General features: G+C 43.7%; 1 protein-coding gene across 13 annotated transcripts in view; it reads right to left on the minus strand.

Moving 5' to 3' along the window:
- LATS1 (large tumor suppressor kinase 1) overlaps positions 1–14,293 on the minus strand; it is a 184,047-nt gene that overhangs the window by 158,631 nt on the left and 11,123 nt on the right. For 8 of the 13 annotated variants that reach the window (XM_029594077.1, XM_029594084.1, XM_029594071.1 and 5 more), the window contains one exon: positions 12,083–12,201. The exons of the other annotated variants lie outside the window; for them this stretch is intronic. The gene's annotated coding sequence lies outside the window, so the exon portion shown is untranslated. The remainder of the gene's footprint in view (positions 1–12,082; positions 12,202–14,293) is intronic. 13 annotated transcript variants of the gene reach the window in all.

Genomic DNA, 14,293 nt, shown 5'->3' on the forward strand with positions numbered 1-14,293 from the left:
CAGTGGACATCAAGGCGATAACCCTCTGTTGTGGAAAGAAGGCTTATACCTGAGTGCTATCTAGCAATTCCAATGAACTCCAATTGTGATAATGGGCTCAAATAGGACTTGGGAAAAAATCCTGGTAACTCCAATACCCAAATGGTCAAGTGCATTAATTCCATGGCACCTGCAGCAGTGGACAATTGGCTGGTCAAGAACACAAGCAAGGATGCACATGCACCCCCACCACAGCAAGGCATCTGGTAAACACGTGAGGGGCTGATGCTAGGCCAAAGGGCAGTGCGCGATACTGGAGGTGATGGGTCCCCATCAGAAATCTGAGGTCTGTCGGTGTGTGGTGTGTGTATAAGCATCCCTAAGATAAAAATATAGCCAGTTCCCTTTTCAAAGAAAAGGAATTAAGATGCTGGGAAAAACATCTTGAACTTTTCTTTTGATAAATATGCTCAAAGTTCTTAGGTCTAGGATGGGACAGAGTCCTCCAGTTTTCTTGGGAAGGAGAAATTACTACTTACCTGATAACTTTGATTTCTTTAATAAGGATAAGTGGATCCAGGACCAGTGGGTTATGCACCTCTACCAGCAGATGGAAACGGAGCAAAGCTGATATCCCAAAATATATATCCCTACACAGACATCAGCCCACCAGTATTCTCTGCAAAAGTCAACTGTGGACAAAAACAAAAACCTCATTATTAACAGACAACCACTCTAGCACTCAGCTAACAGGAAAACACTGAACTCAGACAAGGAGTGTAACATTAGTATAGGGACTAGACTGACACCAGTAATCCCTGGAACATGCAGCCACACAGGAGGACAATAGCACAAGCATCCGGCAGCCAAGGGCAGGAAGGTGGATCCACCTATCCTTATTAAAGAAAAATAAATTATCAGGTAAGTAGTAATTTCTCCTTTCTTAGCATTCGGATAGGTGGATCCGGGAACAGTGGGATGTACCAGTGCTACTCCCAAACAGGGCGGGAGGTTGCCCATGGTCCTATCAATACCCATGTGCAAAGGCTGTGTCCTCCTAGGCCTGCACATCCAGGTGGTAATGCCTGGAAAAGGTATGTAAGAACGAATGTCACAGCTTGACAAATCTCAATGGAGACAAAAATCTAATCTCTGCCCATGACACTGCCTGTGCCCTAGTGGATTAAGCCCTAACCTGACTAGGCAATGGCTGCTCAGCGTCCACATTCGCGGCCATGACTACCTCCTTAATCCAGTGGGCTATTGTAGCCCACGATGCCAGCTCATCCCGTTTACTCCCATCTTGGAGTATAAACAGCCGGCCTGTCTTCCTGAAAGGTTCAGAAACCTCTAAATACCTCAAGTTATACCTTGACATCCAAGGATCATAACAGGTGATATTCATCCACATCCCTTTCCCTGTCCAAAGTCAGTAGGGAAATTCACTGATTCAAGTGAAAATCTGAGACTACCTTTGGCAAAAAAGATGGAACAGCATGAAACTGTATTGCTCCTAGAGTCACTCGCAGAAACGGTTCCCGGCAAGACAAGGCCTGCAGTTCAGAGACTCTACACGGAGAACAAATTGCCACAAGAAACACTGTTTTCAACATAAGTAACCTCAAGGAAAAGGATTACACAGTGGTCAAAAGGAGGAATCCGCCAGGAAATCAAAAACCAGATTAAGACTCCACAAGGGAGGATGAAGATGCTTCACCCCTTTAAGAAATGAGCCACATCTGGATGAGCCGACAAGGGTTCATCATTCACATAACCTTGAAACAGGCATGAGCCACCACCTGTACCTTTAATGAATTAAGGGCCAACCCTTTTCTCAATCCATCCTGCAAAAATTCCAAAACGAGCAGGAACTTAACCTAACGAGGATAAACCCCTCGATCCTAACACCAAGTCTCACACACTCACCAAATCTGCATATAGGCTAAGGAAGTGGGAAAAAATCATCTCACTCATAGCAAGATGGCAATCACATAATGGAATATCCATGCTTCAGCACCTGAACCTTTTCAAGGGCAATACCATAAGACACAACTGAGTCAGATCTTTGTGACGAACAGGCCCCTGCCTTAGCAGATCCTGTACCACCAGGAGTCTTGGCAAATCTGCATACCATGGATTCCTGGACCAATCTGATGCCACAAGAAGCACCATCCTGTGTGAGTCTCGATTCTCCAAATCATCCTGCCCAACATGGACCATGGGGGAAAGGCATATAGGAGCTTGACCTCCGGCCACTCCTGCACGAGGACATCAATGCCCAAGGACTTTTGATCTCTCCTGTGACTGAAGAAGCAAGGAACGGAACCTTCACACTGTGAGATGTCGCCAGCAGGTCTAGAAACGGGAGGTCCCAGTGTTCCACTGTGAGCTGGAACGTCTCGTTTGACAATTCCCATTCTCCTGGGTCCAGACTGTTTACTAAGAAAGTCAGTTCTTTCCATTCCTTTTCATTCCTTTTCCTGCAATGGGGGAGGATGAGATCTCCTGAAGATGCACTTCCAGCCCAATCCTTGAGCTGAGCTATTTCCTGACACACATGATGGCTCTTGGTTCCTCCCTGGCAATTGATGCAAGCCACTGTCGTAATATTGTCCGACATTATCCGAACCATTCAACCCTGCAATCAGTTGACAAATCGTAAGCATTTCAACCGGATGGCCCGGGCTTCCAGCTGATTGAGGCTCCAGAGATTCTTCTGTACTCCAGCATCCATGCGCTGTCAACTCCTGACATTGGGCCCTCAAATCCTGGAGACTCGCATCCGTCGCGAGTACTATCCAGTCCGGTGATCGCAGGGAAACCTTTCTTAGATGGTCTGCTTGCAACTACCACTGCAGCTGTATGCTGATCTCCACTGGCAGGTGAAGCCGAATCAAATAATCTTCAGAATGAGGACTCAGATGAGCCAGCAAGGTGTGCTAAAGAGGACACATATGCGCCCTTGCCCATTGGAACACCCTCTAAGGTGGCTGCCATCAAACCAAGGACCTGTAGATAAGACCACACTGTAGGGGGTATTGTTTCTGTCAATAGTCACATCTGCACCATCACCTTCTGAATGCAGCCCTCCAGCAGGAACACCTTAGCTCGTTTCATGTCGAACTGAACACCGAGATACTCCAGTGTCTGGGATGGCTGTAGGCTGCTCTTGTCCATATTCATACCCATCTTAGTTCCTGAGCAAGGAGATCACCTTGCATGAGACCCAAAGGTTCTCATCCAGACTCTTGGTCAGAATCAGCCAGTCATTTAAGTAGGGGTGAACTAGAACGCCATCCTCTCTCAACACTGCCGCAATCACTACCATAACCTTAGAAAAGGTTCTGGGTGCAGTGGCCAACTCAAAGGGAGGCGCTCAAAACTGATAATGTTATTCCAAAACAGCGAAATGCAGAAACCGCTGGTACTCTAGCTGGATGGGAATATGAAGGTATGCCTCGGAGAAGACCAGATATTGTCAAACTCCCTTGACCGTACTGCCATTATCACTGATAGCAAAGTTTCTATGAGAAAATGAGTCACTCACAAAATGATGGCTAATATCCAGGAGAGTGCTATTAATAAAGTCAGTAGGTGAAATTAAATGTTATGTGGTTGGATCCGTTGGTTTAACATGAACAAATTGTGTAACTACACCAACACTTATCAATATGTGATAAATTTAGACGCTCACGCCACAATGCAAGTACATGTATCGTAGCATGACCATCATACTAGGCATCATCGTATTAGCTTGCGCTTTTAAGACTCAGCCTTATTCTTAATCATGTCATTTAAATAGAAAGTCCCACAGAAATCCTTTTTTTTTTTGAGAATTTTTTTATGCTATTAAAACTCCAAATGATAAAATACTTTGCTAAATTATATCAGTCTTTCAATGAATTCATGACGGTCCATCATCTCCCGACAAAAACTGGTAACCCAATCGTCTTTCAATCAGAGGTACGATAATGATGCGTGAGCACCTGCATCCCTATAGAAAAATGCAATGCGCCCATTAATTCAACTAAATGATAACAAATAGCAACTAAGCTAAGTATTTTATCATTTGGAGTTTTTATAGCATAAAAAAATTCTCAAAAAAAAAAAAAAAAAAAAGGATTTCTGTGGGACTTTCCATTTAAATGACCTATGATTAAGAATAAGGCTGAGTCTTAAAAGCGCAAGCTAATACGATGATGCCTAGTATGATGGTCATACTATGATACATGTACTTGCATTGCGGAGCGAGCGTCTAAATTTATCACATATGGATAAGTGTTGGTGTAGTCACATAATTTAATACCCAGGAGATCCAGGATGCAGCAAAAAGAGCACTCCTTCTTGGGCACAATGAAATAAATGGAATATTAGCCTGTATTTTCCTGAGACTTGGGCACTGGAAGCACAGCCCGCAAGGCGAGGAGTCTCAACAAGCACTCCACTGCCTGTTTCTTCTGCAGAGAGTTGCAGGGAGACACCCTGAAAACATCCTGAGGACACTGCAAAACTCCAACGCACAGCCATCTCTTATCACCTCCAGAACCCACTGGTCTAATATGATTTTGACCCACCTCCAATAAAAAGAGGCGACCCCCTATCTCCTGATCCCGGGGGTGGGTTGGCACACTTTCATTGGGAGATCTTAAATACCAGAGAAAACCAGTAAGACTGTTTCAAGACTACTCTTTGTCAGTATCCCAGAGCCGCAAGCTATTTAACCCAATATGCTCTGCGCTAGTCTCAAAACAGATCAAATGTACCCTACAGTTCCCCGCTAAACTAAAGATCTGGCACGCGAATTCCTCTTATATCTTTGAGGATTACACAAAGGAACAAGCGTTCCTGGATGGTCTGGATTGAAGGGGATCAGGGCTGAAAGATCGGGTTGGCTAGTCCACGAGATTGTACTAAAAACGCCTCACAAAACCTGAATTACCCTGCCTATTTATGCGGCCCTTCCTGGTCCTACTGGTCATCTGTTCGACTGTCATCAGATCGCCAGGTTTGTTCAATTGCACGCCCCATTGTGCTTCAATAAAAGTTTATGTTCGGCGCCGTTGCCCACACCTCACTTGCAGATGAATGCGTTCCTCTGACATCATCATGTACAACTACCGCAAGGAACCCGCTCACATGATTTTTCCGGGTTCCAGCGCACAACGCAGCAACTTCCCAGAGTGCCAAGGTCTCCAATCTGGATCTCCGCAGCCTTCATCCAGCACCACCCATTCCTGTTCTTTATCAGAATGCTGAGACTATCAAGCAGAGTAAGCTGCAACAGCCTTGCACAAAACCTACAACTGGAACGGATGGCTTCATGGTCGTACGCATGCTTCCGAACCCACACCACCCATTGTGACTTTCAGCTGCCTGCATGTCACTTACTTCACAGACAGGAGCCCGCGAATCCTAAAAGGTGGCTCGCAAATCGGTCACTCAAATATGGCCCGGGACAAGTTAAGGCATCGCCGGCAGTCTATTCAGTTTCAATCACCGGTTGTCTGCCGAGCAAAATGACATACTACGGGGAAGCCACCTCTATAGATTGCGGGTTAGATACGTATTGACTTATACACTTGGGAAAACGCGGACAGCCACAAGAGGGGGAAAAAAAATGGGGTGGGGGGGGGGGGGGGGAGTTGAGGTTTTTCCTTTCTAGCCTTTTGCTATGTGTTATCATTTAGTTGAATTAATAGGCACGTTGTATTTTTCTATAGGGATGCAGGTGCTCACACATCATTAATGTACCTCCGATCTTTGTGAGCTTTTTTGCTCATGAGGAAACTGCGAGGGGATTGTTAGGGGGGGGAAAAAGGGGTTCAACACATTCCTCATTCACAATGTTGCTTATTCATCTACCTGCCTATGCACTCATGTGCTGATTGCTCACTAGTTTTTTCACATCACAATTTTATTCATACTAAAAATGCTGGCTGCGCATTCCTAGGTCTTGGCTGGGAGACTCAGGAATTTTTGATGGCCCACAATTCGGTTAGTAAAGTGAGTACGCTGGATGACAATGGCTGATTCCATTAGACTGGCCTCTTTAAATGTAAATGGCCTGGGTTCCCCGATCAAAAGGGCAAAAATTGTACAATTGCTGAAATGTCAAAAAGCCCAAATAGGTGTGTTTCTTTGAGACAGGCTATCTGAAATAGAGCACAAAAAATTAAAAAGAGACTGGGATGGAACCTGTTATTTCTCCAACGCCCAGGGGAAAAAGGTGGGAATAGGCATTCTCATCCACAAATCTATAACGTTTCAACTCATTCAGGAGATAAAAGATCCACAGGGGCGATTTATAATATTGATTGGTTCCATCAAGGGACATGTTTTGACCATATGCAATTTATATGGCCCCAATACTTGTCTAAATGTTTGCGTTTTTTTTTTTATAAACTAACTCAATGCCTTCTTTATAATCAGCAAGGTTGGTTATTTCTGGTGCGTGATTTTAACTGCATAACAGATCCAACACTAGATCGGCTCCCCCCACAAAAGATGCCACATACTTTGAATACCCACAGAGGTATCCAGTTTCTACGTGACCAGCTCCAGGTCATAGACTACTGTCCATCCCACTTCTAAAGACTACACACATACATCTAGAGCTCACAATTCGCTTTCACAAATTGATTATACATTAGGGGCACAGTATCTGTTCCATCATATTGAAAAAGCCGAAATAGGTCCCACTGCTGTCACCAACCATTCCCTTATTTGGGTAGACCTCAATATCTTAGACTCAGCCAGGCCCTTTCGGCAACGGCGTTTCCCAAACTCATTATACAACACGACAAAGCTCTCAAACAATTCTTAATAGACAAACAGAACTGCTACTCTCACCACGCTCATACTCACAATCCCTCTATTTTGGGAGACCAGTAAAGAAGTACTTAGAGGGGACATCATTGCATATGTCAAGGCTAGAAACACCAGAATAAACAAAACTATTCTCGAACTGGAAGACCAACTGAAGGTGGCCAAATCTAAAATGTTACAATCATTAACTCCCGAATCCAAGTCCAACTACCTAAACATACTCAGTATTTTAAACACTCATTTACATCAAAGAACCCAATACATATTACGGAACTATGAATATAAATTCTTCAGATTTGGCAACAAGGATGGCAAGCTGTTACTCAACACAGTCAGGATAGCCAAAGGCAAATCATACATAGAGAAGCTACAGACTCAGCAGGGCCACTGGGCTACCAGATCTGCAGATATTTACAATGCCCTCAAAGATTTTTACACAGATCTCTATAGGGAAGACAGATCAGGCAATCATAGGGATGAAGATTTCTTCAGTACGCTCTCTTTGCCACGTATCTCTAAAGATCAATCATCTCAACAGCCCCATTCAGACACATGAGATTATGAAAGCTATTTCTAGCAGTACTTCGGGCAAAGCCCCGGCTTTCGATGGCTTCCCCTTTGATTACTATAAACTATTAAAAGACCAAGTCACGGTTCCTTTGCAGGTTATGTTTCATGAAGCATTAACGTACGGAAGCTTCCCCAAGGGATTCACAGATGCTCACATCACAGTTCTACCTAAACCAGGAAAAGATCCCACCCTACCCACTTCATACAGGCCAATCTCTTTATTGAACTGTGATCTTAGGCTGTTTGCCAAAATACTTGCCAACAGACTGAATCTTATACTCCCAACAATTATATCATCTAACCAAGTTGGGTTTCTTAAGGGAAGGACAGCAGGCTCCTATATCATCAAGCTAATTTCCGCAATGCAATACTCTGTGCGACAGGGATTACCAGCACTTGCAGTCAGCTTTGATTCAGAAAAGGCTTTTTACAGAGTTTCATGGCCATACCTCTTCTTGGTTCTTGACAGATTCGGATTTTCGGGGCCGTTTGTTCAGAATCTCTAGCCAATGGAGATAGTTCGGACCCCTTTTCGATTGATCGCGGAGTGCGCCAAGGATGCCCTCTTTCGCCCTGGTTGTATCTTCTCTCCATAGACCCTCTTCTCAGGAAAATTGCAGATGATATATCCATTAGAGGATATATCCATTAGAGGACTAGATATGGACACCTCTTTCAAAGTTGCAACATTTATGGAAGATGTCTTGATTTTCTTAACATCCCCTACCCATTCTTTACAAAAGGTCTTATCACATCAAACCAATTTGGAAAATTTGCCGGCCTCAAAATAAATCTGAAGCTTTGGATGTTCGGGCCAGTTAAAGTCAACTTGGCCAGGCCCGTTCCCATTAAAATGGGTCTCTGAAAAAAATGAAATATTTGGGCATACTAATTCCCACACAAATATCTCACTTCTATAAGGTAAATGTACATCCGCTACTTACAGCCCTTTGTAAAAATGTCCAAAAATGGATGCACATCCCAATCTCATTTGGCAGGATCCCATCTTCTAAAAATGATCGAACTTCCTAAGTGGCTCTACTTATTGCAGATGGCTCCTATATGGCTCCTCAAAAAAGACCTACGAGCAATAGACAGGGAATTCTCTCATTTTCTCTGGAAGGGGAAAAAGGCTAGAATTCCTTTACAGGTACTAAAAGCTCCATGGACCAAAGGGGGCTTAAACTGCCCGACATTCGACACTACAACCTAGTGTGTATGCTCTATATTGTTTCTGATTGGCTCCACAAGTCTTCTCTATATTCACCTTATGCACTAACTAAAGTGTGGCTTAGGGGCTATGCTCTCTTGTCTCTACTTCAATGCTCTGAAAAGTCCATAACCACTCTCACCACAGCCTTTTCCCTTTTGTCCTCTTGTCGCAATGCCTGGCTGGCTCTCTCCAAAAAATTTGGTTTTAAATCTAAGCACACAGCACTTAATGACATCTTTGCAAACCCAGATTTCCCTCCTGGCCTAGCACAGGCTATTTTTTCAAAATGGCAGAGATTAGGACTAATATACATTTATCAACTGTTCTTTCCTAATTCCAATACAGTGACTAGCTTTACAGACTTAGAAAACCAGTATCACTTACCAAGCAATGACTTCTTTGCATTTTTACAAGTTCACCATTAAATCCATACCCTAATGGCAGAGAATCCAATCCTTGAGGACATGGGTGCACTTATATCTTTCTTTCATTTTACCAAGACCCAAAAACCTTCGTGCGCATCCTTCACTAAACGCCTCCAGGAAGTAGATTCAACCTCATACATACTTCAAGTCAATCCTTGACCGGTGGTCTCGGTGGCCGGAACCCACACTCCCTCTGACGGATCTCCAACAGTATATGGCCCAAATCCAGAAAGCATTGTTGCTTTGAGAACTTAAACATAAATTTGGCAACTTTATATCCCCCAAGCAGTAGCTTACAAATGGAAAATTTGCCCCTCTCCAATCTGTGACAAATGCAAAGTATCTATAAATGATTATCTACACAGCTTTTGGGAGTGCCCACATATCCAAGCATTCTGGGAATCTGTCCGACAGAAAGTTTCCCAGATAACTCAGACTACTCTCCTCTTAGATCCAAAATTATGGCTATTTGGGAAAACTCCGAAGGTTATTCGCAATTGGTCTAGAGAGATAGAAATGTTAATGGTTAAGGTGAGACAGACAGCTAAACAATCTATTTTGGCATGCTGGGTAGGAACGAATCCCCCTTTTCACAATGTTTGGGAACGCAAAAAGATTGAGAAGCATGACGTCCTGAGTCCCCATCAATTTGGTTTTCGTCGTGGTTTGAGCACCGAACTTCTTTTGATTTCCTTAATCGATTCTATAAAAAGGGGTCTTGATAGTGGTCAGCAGTTCATTCTAGTTTCCCTTGATATCACATCAGCATTTAATTCTATTGATCATAAGATACTATTATTTCGCCTGCGGGAATGTGGGATCACAGGCACAGTGCTTGGTTGGTTTGAAAATTACCTTTCAGAACGTTCTCAAAAGATTTGTTTCAATAATCTTTGTTCTAAGTTCAGAATGTTAAAGTTGGGGTTCCACAGGGCTCAACCCTTTCTGCCATGTTGTTTAATGTTTATCTTGCTCCCATTGCGAAGTTATTAGCCATTATTACTGATGGCTTTAAGATATATGCGGATGATATTCAATTTTATGTTAAAGTCAAAAGTTCTTGGCAAGAAACAGTTGATTCACTCACTTTTTGTTTAGACACCATTAATCGTTGGCTAAAACATAATAAATTGTTACTCAATACCAATAAGACTACCATGTTGTTAATTCATCGTGCATTATCTACTCCAACTCAAAATTCTTTGGTCATTGATAACATGTCTTTTTCCCTTCTTAATCCAATTAAGAGTTTAGTATTTCTGATTGATTCTACCCTATCTTTTAGACCTCAAATCAGAATGTTAATTAAAACTGGGTTCTTTAAATTGCGTCTGCTGGTTGGCTTACGCCATTTGTTATTTGAGAGAGATTTTTTGATGGCTGTCCGGGCACTTACCGTATTTTTCGCTCCATAAGACGCACCTAGGATTCAGAGGGGGAAAATAAAAAAAAAAAAAAAATTGTGCTAAACCGGCTCTGCGTCTGGGCGTCTTATGGAGCAAATTAGGGGAGTGCATAGCTTTTTTTTTTCTCCCCATTTTGTTTTCGGGTCTGGGGAGGGCCATTTCGGTCCACTCCCCAGATCAGAAAACGTTTCTTTCTCTGGGAACCCCTCCCCCCCCCCAAAAAAAAAAACCCCATCCCATCCCTTTAAATTAACAACCCCCACCCTCCTGACCAGGGACATAGTGCACATAGTACAGAGAAGCAGTTTTTTCTGCTTCTCTGTACTATGTGCACTCAGCTATTAACGCCTGCTCCAGGCAGGCGTTAATATCTGAGCGATAAATGTGTGTCTGAGACATACATTTATTTTTTTGAATGCGGAGTGAATGAGTAATAGCCTCATTCACATGCATTCTGCCCCCAAAGAAGAAGAGGAGGAGAGTTTATCACATCTATATTCTGCAAAATCCAATTTCATGTCCAATGCTAGAGAAAGTAATTTTCTCGCTGGGATGTAGCCCATAAGAGGAGGGGGGAAGCCCCGGATAGAACCATGCTGGCACTTTTCATCCTCATGCCCTGGCTACCATTTGGGACACACTCCAAAGGAACCACTTTAAAATCAGTGGTATGACAGGAAGAAGAGACTGAGAATGCACCAGTCATTTTTTCAATTCTACATTAATTCAGCAGAATTGCATGGAATCAACTGAAGAAAATATAGTTTGAAATGAGTATTTTATAGACCTCCAGATATTAAGTTTTATAATGGGATATCTTCTGAAATATTTTGCTTTAGTTCTTTGTTGAGATGACCAGACAAGTGAAGTGTTTTGAGGTGGTACAATAGATATTCCACTTCAGTAAAGCATTTGATAGCACCACAAATAAACCAAATTAAAAAAACAAAAAAAAAAAGCCCAAACAGCAAATATGGAAAAAAAACCAACTTATTAATTAGGAAAGAAGCTGGTTCAGCAACAGCACTCTAGAGAAGGTTAATAAACCAATGATTTGTGGAAGGGCATCGTGCTGGAGCACCTACTTTCAACATTTTTATTAGCAACACTGTGGAATGATTTACAGGAATATATGCCTGTTGGGAGATGGCACAAATAATACAAATCTATAAGTAGACACGGGCAAAATCAAAATTCAAAGTTGACATGAAGAAACTAGAAGTACAGTCATGACTGGTAAAAGTCATGCAAAAGAGTATAAAATCATGCAAACACTCAGTAACTATTTATCGATTAAGGAGGACAAGAACTGGCTATTACCAAACAGGGAAGGGAACTGCAAGTGACCATCTCAGATATCATAAATGGTACAACTCAGTGTTACAAAGCAGTGGGAAAACCTAACAGAATGCTCAAGCATATCAAAAGCATCACCACATAGGGAAAGACATTAATATTGCCCTTATACAGGTCACTGGTGAGAGACCCCCACACCTGAAGAACTATGTTCAGTTTTGGAGGCCATACTTGTATAAAGACATTAAATGCTAGAAACAAATCACACAGACCAGATGGTATATACTCGAGTTCTGAAAGAACTCAAAAACGTATTACAGATCTACTACTAGGAATTTGTAACCTATCATAAAAATTGTCTATTGTACCTGAAGATTGGAGCATGATCAATGTAACCATGATATTTAAAAAGGGCTCCAGGGGTTATCCGGGAAACCAAAGACCAGCGAGTCTCACATCAGTACTGGGAAAAAGTGTGGAAACCATTCTAAAGAACAAAATAACAAAAGATATAGAAAGACACGGTTTAATGGGACACAGCCAGCGATTTACACAAGGGATGTTAGCAGAGTTGCTTACCTGTAACAGGTGTTCTCCTAGGACAGCAGGATGTTAGTCCTCTCAAATGGATGACATCATCAGATGGAGCCTGACACGGAAAACTTTTGTCAAAGTTTCTAGAAACGTTGCCACACTGAGCATGCCACTGTCTACACGGGGTCCCTCTTCAGTCTCGTAATATAAAATTACAAAAAAATAAAAACAAAATAGAAGAAAGCCCAACTCCGTGGGGTAGCGGGCAGGTTTCCTGAAGACTAACATCCTGCTATCCTAGGAGAACACCTGTTACAAGTAAGCAACTCTTTCTCCTAGGACAAGCAATATGGTAGTCCTCACAAGTGGGTGAAATCCTAACTACAGGCTGTTCCCAAAACAAGGGAACCAGTCACTTAACCAGGTGCCAACAGGCACAACCACCAAGGTTCTGTTGGTAACAGAGGGAGACAGCCTGAACCTGAACAGTGGGCCTGAGGCAGGAATATTTGGTTTTTACATCTGAAAGAGATTCTGGAGGACAGACTGGCCGAAACTGCTATCGTGTCAGCCATTCCTGTTCAGACAGTAATGCGAGGCAAAGGTGTGGGGGAAACTCCATGTTGCCACCTTGCAGATCTCATCCACAGGAACCACTTGCAAGTGGGCCACCGAAGCTGACTTGACTCGAACAGAGTGAGCCTTGACATGGCCCCCCAGCTGTAGCCCCACCTGCACATAGCAGAAAGATACAATCCGCCAGCCAGTTGGACAATGTCTGCTTGGTTACCACAACTCCAATCGGTTCCTGTCAAAACAGAGAAAGAGCTGCATAGATTGCCTATGACCTGCCGTCCGCGCCATGTAAAAGTCTAAGGCTCTCTTACAATCCAGGCCATGGAGAGCCCTTTCGCCCTAGTGAGAATGAGGCTTTGGAAAAAAGGTGGGTAAGACGATGGATTAGTTCAGATGGAAATCAGTTACCATCTTTGGCAAAAACTTAGGATGTGGACGCAGAACCACCCTATCATGAAAGAACTTCGTGTAAGGTGGGTATGACACCAAAGCTTGAAGTTCGCTGACTCTGCACACAGAGGTGACTGCCACTAGGAAGACAACCTTCCAGGTCATGAACTTTAGGTCACAGGAGCGCAGAGTCTTGAAAGGAGCGAGCCTTCATAAGCTGGGCCAGGACCACACTGAGGTCCCAGGACACTGTAGGGGGCCTCAGGGGAGGCTTCAATTGAAGCAGACCCCGCATGAAGCAACCCACGATAGGGTGTACCGAGATGGGCACACCACCCTCCTCATGGTGGTAAGCCCCAAAAGCACTAAGAGGCACCCTGACTGAGTTGATTTTTAGGCCAGACTGAGAGGTATAGCAGGTAGTCCAACTTAGAGCAAGAGAACAGTTTTAAATCGTGACTCGCACACCAAGTGGAGAACTTCTTCCACTTAGGCTGTAAGACTTCCTAGTAGACAGCCTCCTGGACTCCAACACGACCCGAGACACCACATCCGAGAGGTCCAAGGGCTGTAAAATCAGTTTTCCACATTCATACCATGAGGGATAAGGTTCATAGGTTGGGATGATATAGCACGCCCTGATCCTGTGTGATAAGGTCTGGGGAGGCCCCCAGACCCCTCAGCCTCCCTTAGGGCAAGTTCTTGCAGGAGTGGGAACCAAATCTGCCACATCCAAAAAGGAGCGATGAGGATCATGGTCCCCTGGTCCTGCTGGAACTTCAGGAGGGTCTTCGACACTAGTGGAAGCGGAGGATATGAATAGAGGAGGCCCCATTGGTGTGCAAAGGCATCTGATGCTGGCTTGCCGGTCTCCCCGATCAGGGAGCAAAACCAAGCTACCTTCTTGTTGCAGGGGGAGGTAAACAGATCTACATCTGGGGTTCCTCAAAGACTGAGGGTACGATCCGCAACCTCCTGCTTCAAGGACCATTCATGGGGGTGACTCGAGCGACTCACTCCGCCACCACTACATTCTCCATCCCTGGAAGTTACATGGCATGGAGCGGGATGCCTTGGGA

This window comes from Rhinatrema bivittatum, chromosome 3, assembly GCF_901001135.1.
Source record: "Rhinatrema bivittatum chromosome 3, aRhiBiv1.1, whole genome shotgun sequence".
Classification (NCBI taxonomy): Eukaryota; Metazoa; Chordata; class Amphibia; order Gymnophiona; family Rhinatrematidae; genus Rhinatrema; species Rhinatrema bivittatum.